The sequence below is a fragment of the Armigeres subalbatus genome, chromosome 3 (genome assembly GCF_024139115.2).
Source record: "Armigeres subalbatus isolate Guangzhou_Male chromosome 3, GZ_Asu_2, whole genome shotgun sequence".
Taxonomy (NCBI): Eukaryota; Metazoa; Arthropoda; class Insecta; order Diptera; family Culicidae; genus Armigeres; species Armigeres subalbatus.
Genome location: NC_085141.1, coordinates 230567447 through 230573061, shown reverse-complemented (window position 1 = coordinate 230573061; position 5615 = coordinate 230567447). Strand labels below are relative to the sequence as shown.

General features: G+C 8.9%; 1 long non-coding RNA gene across 1 annotated transcript; it reads right to left on the bottom strand.

Annotated features, from left to right (window-relative positions):
• Positions 1–747: 747 nt before the first annotated feature.
• LOC134226573 (uncharacterized) lies at positions 748–3155 on the bottom strand. Its single transcript, XR_009983508.1, has 2 exons — positions 3091–3155; positions 748–1665 (listed from the first exon to the last, which is right to left on the bottom strand). It is a non-coding gene; the product is annotated as an uncharacterized LOC134226573 (long non-coding RNA).
• Positions 3156–5615: the final 2460 nt, after the last annotated feature.

Below are 5615 nucleotides of genomic sequence, written 5' to 3'. Positions count from 1 at the left end.
TTACTGAGAATAAAATAAAATAAAATTTTATTAAAAAATTTTATTCATCCCACAAAAATTTACATGTAAAATAAAATAATAATAAAACTTTTTACCAAAATAAAATAATTTTTTTTTAAAAATTATATAAAAAATTTACTTATAAAATATATTATTTTTAAATTACCTTTAATAAATTAAATTTATAATATCATAATAATGATGTATATATTTAAAATAAGAATATTTAATAGTTTAATCCTCCATCCAAAATTACTTTTAAATAAAATACCCCTTATATTTTATTTTAAAATAATTTTTTTAAAAATTATATAAAAAATTTACTTATAAAATATAATTATTTTAAATTACCTTTAATAAATTAAATTTATAATATCATAATAATGATGTATATATTTAAAATAAGAATATTTAATAGTTTAATCCTCTATCCAAAATTACTTTTAAATAAAATACCCCTTATATTTTATTTTAAAATAATTTTATTTAAAAATAATATATTTTATAAGTAAATTTACTTATAAAATATATTATTTTTAAATTACCTTTAATAAATTAAATTTATAATATCATAATAATAATATATATATTTAAAATAAGAATATTTAATAGTTTAATCCTCTATCCAAAATTACTTTTAAATAAAATACCCCTTATATTTTATTTTAAAATAATATTTTTTTAAAAATTTTATAAAAAATTTACTTATAAAATATATTATTTTTAAATTACCTTTAATAAATTAAATTTATAATATCATAATAATAATATATATATTTAAAATAAGAATATTTAATAGTTTAATCCTCTATCCAAAATTACTTTTAAATAAAATACCCCTTATATTTTATTTTAAAATAATTTTTTTTTAAAAATTATATAAAAAATTTACTTATAAAATATATTATTTTTAAATTACCTTTAATAAATTAAATTTATAATATCATAATAATGATGTATATATTTAAAATAAGAATATTTAATAGTTTAATCCTCTATCCAAAATTACTTTTAAATAAAATACCCCTTATATTTTATTTTAAAATAATTTTTTTTAAAAATTATATAAAAAATTTACTTATAAAATATATTATTTTTAAATTACCTTTAATAAATTAAATTTATAATATCATAATAATGATGTATATATTTAAAATGAGAATATTTAATAGTTTAATCCTCTATCCAAAATTACTTTTAAATAAAATACCCCTTATATTTTATTTTAAAATAATTTTTTTTTAAAAATTATATAAAAAATTTACTTATAAAATATATTATTTTTAAATTACCTTTAATAAATTAAATTTATAATATCATAATAATAATGTATATATTTAAAATAAGAATATTTAATAGTTTAATCCTCTACCCAAAATTACTTTTAAATAAAATACCCCTTATATTTTATTTTAAAATAATTTTTTTTAAAAATTTTATAAAAAATTTACTTATAAAATATATTATTTTTAAATTACCTTTAATAAATTAAATTTATAATATTATAATAATAATGTATATATTTAAAATAAGAATATTTAATAGTTTAATCCTCTACCCAAAATTACTTTTAAATAAAATACCCCTTATATTTTATTTTAAAATAATTTTTTTTTAAAAATTTTATAAAAAATTTACTTATAAAATATATTATTTTTAAATTACCTTTAATAAATTAAATTTATAATAATATATATATTTAAAATAAGAATATTTAATAACTTAATTTTTTTTTTTATATATTAAAATTTTATATTTATAAGTAAATTTATTCATATATATATATATATATTTATATATTAATAAATATTTATATTATATATAAATTATTTATATTAATAAATTAATAAATAAATATTGTATATAAATTATTTATATTAATAAATATTATAAGTATATAAATAATTTATATTATAATATTTATTTATATATAATTAATTATGCTTATAATTAATTAATTATATTTATATATTTTTTTTATATTTATTTAAATATTTTTTATATTATGTTATTTTTGTTATAGTAAAATGAGGACCCATAGGTTTATAGATAATTTACTGTTATTTATGTAATAACCTTAATTTATTAATAATTATTTTAAATTAATAATATTTTATTTAAATAATTATATATATATATATTTATATATTAATAAATATTTATATTATATATAAATTATTTATATTAATAAATTAATAAATAAATATTGTATATAAATTATTTATATTAATAAATATTATAAGTATATAAATAATTTATATTATAATATTTATTTATATATAATTAATTATGCTTATAATTAATTAATAATTTTTATAAATCTATTCTATATTTATATAAATATATTATATATTAAGTTATTTTTTTTTTTAAAATGAGGACCCATAGGTTTATAGATAATTTACTGTTATTTATGTAATAACCTTAATTTATTAATAATTATTTTAAATTAATAATATTTTATTTAAATAATTATATATATATATATATATTTATATATTAATAAATATTTATATTATATATAAATTATTTATATTAATAAATTATTTATTTTTATTAATTATTTAAAATCTAAATAATTAAATTAAATTTCTGTACCATTTTTTACTATTATTCTAATAAAAAAAAAATGAATTGCCTGACAAAAAGGGTTATCTTGATAGGATAAATTATAAAGATTTTTATGCTTTATTCATTATATTTAATAGAATTAAACTATTTCCAAAATCTTCAAAAAATTTTGTGCCTCATACACTAAAATATATATATATATATAATTATAAAAAGATAAGCTAATTAAGCTACTGGGTTCATACCCCATTTATAAAGGTTATAATCCTTTTCTTTTTAATCAAAAAAAATTCTAATAATATTTTTTTAATTATATTAATTTTAGGGTCTTTAATTACTATTTCATCAAATTCCTGATTAAGAATAAAATAAAATAAAATTTTATTAAAAAATTTTATTCATCCCACAAAAATTTACATGTAAAATAAAATAATAATAAAACTTTTTACCAAAATAAAATAATTTTTTTTAAAAATTATATAAAAAATTTACTTATAAAATATATTATTTTTAAATTACCTTTAATAAATTAAATTTATAATATCATAATAATAATATATATATTTAAAATAAGAATATTTAATAGTTTAATTCTCCACCTAAAATTTCTTTTAAATAAAATACCCTTATATTTTATTTTAAAATAATTTTTTAAAAATTCTTAAAAACATTTACTTATAAAATATATTATTTTTAAATTACCTTTAATAAATTAAATTTATAATATCATAATAATTATGTATATATTTAAAATAAGAATATTTAATAGTTCAATCCTCTATCCAAAATGAATTTTAAAGAAAATACCCCCGATATTTTATTTAAAAGTAATTTTTTAAAAATTATATAAAAAATTTACTTATAAAATATATTATTTTTAAATTACCTTTAATAAATTAAATTTATAATATCATAATAATAATATATATATTTAAAATAAGAATATTTAATAGTTTAATCCTCTATCCAAAATTACTTTTAAATAAAATACCCTTATATTTTATTTTAAAATAATATTTTTTTAAAAATTATATAAAAAATTTACTTATAAAATATATTATTTTTAAATTACCTTTAATAAATTAAATTTATAATATTATAATAATAATATATATATTTAAAATAAGAATATTTAATAGTTTAATCCTCTATCCAAAATTACTTTTAAATAAAATACCCCTTATATTTTATTTTAAAATAATTTTTTTTTTAAAATTATATAAAAAATTTACTTATAAAATATATTATTTTTAAATTACCTTTAATAAATTAAATTTATAATATCATAATAATGATGTATATATTTAAAATAAGAATATTTAATAGTTTAATCCTCTATCCAAAATTACTTTTAAATAAAATACCCCTTATATTTTATTTTAAAATAATTTTTTTTTAAAAATTATATAAAAAATTTTCTTATAAAATGTATTATTTTTAAATTACCTTTAATAAATTAAATTTACAATATTATTATAATAATGTATATATTTAAAATAAGAATATTTAATAGTTTAATCCTCTATCCAAAATTACTTTTAAATAAAATACCCCTTATATTTTATTTTAAAATAATTTTTTTAAAAATTATATAAAAAATTTACTTATAAAATATATTATTTTTAAATTACCTTTAATAAATTAAATTTATAATATCATAATAATGATGTATATATTTAAAATAAGAATATTTAATAGTTTAATCCTCCACCCAAAATTACTTTTAAATAAAATACCCCTTATATTTTATTTTAAAATAATTTTTTTAAAAATTATATAAAAAATTTACTTATAAAATATATTATTTTTAAATTACCTTTAATAAATTAAATTTATAATATTATAATAATAAAGTATATATTTAAAATAAGAATATTTAATAGTTTAATCCTCTATTCAAAATTACTTTTAAATAAAATACCCCTTATATTTTATTTTAAAATAATTTTTTTAAAAATTATATAAAAAATTTACTTATAAAATATATTATTTTTAAATTACCTTTAATAAATTAAATTTATAATATCATAATAATGATGTATATATTTAAAATGTGAATATTCCTATAACTTAATTTTTTTTTTTTTTTTTTTATATATTAAAATTTTATATTTATAAGTAAATTTATTCATATATATATATATATATTTATATATTAATAAATATTTATATTATATATAAATTATTTATATTAATAAATTAATAAATAAATATTGTATATAAATTATTTATATTAATAAATATTATAAGTATATAAATAATTTATATTATAATATTTATTTATATATAATTAATTATGCTTATAATTAATTAATAATTTTTATAAATCTATTCTATATTTATATAAATATATTATATATTAAGTTATTTTTTTTTTTTTAAAATGAGGACCCATAGGTTTATAGATAATTTACTGTTATTTATGTAATAACCTTAATTTATTAATAATTATTTTAAATTAATAATATTTTATTTAAATAATTATATATATATATATATTTATATATTAATAAATATTTATATTATATATAAATTATTTATATTAATAAATTAATAAATAAATATTGTATATAAATTATTTATATTAATAAATATTATAAGTATATAAATAATTTATATTATAATATTTATTTATATATAATTAATTATGCTTATAATTAATTAATAATTTTTATAAATCTATTCTATATTTATATAAATATATTATATATTAAGTTATTTTTTTTTTTTTAAAATGAGGACCCATAGGTTTATAGATAATTTACTGTTATTTATATAATAACCTTAATTTATTAATAATTATTTTAAATTAATAATATTTTATTTAAATAATTATATATATATATATTTATATATTAATAAATATTTATATTATATATAAATTATTTATATTAATAAATTATTTATTTTTATTAATTATTTAAAACCTAAATAATTAAATTAAATTTCTGTACCATTTTTTACTATTATTCTAATAAAAAAAAAATGAATTGCCTGACAAAAAGGGTTATCTTGATAGGATAAATTATAAAGATTTTTATGCT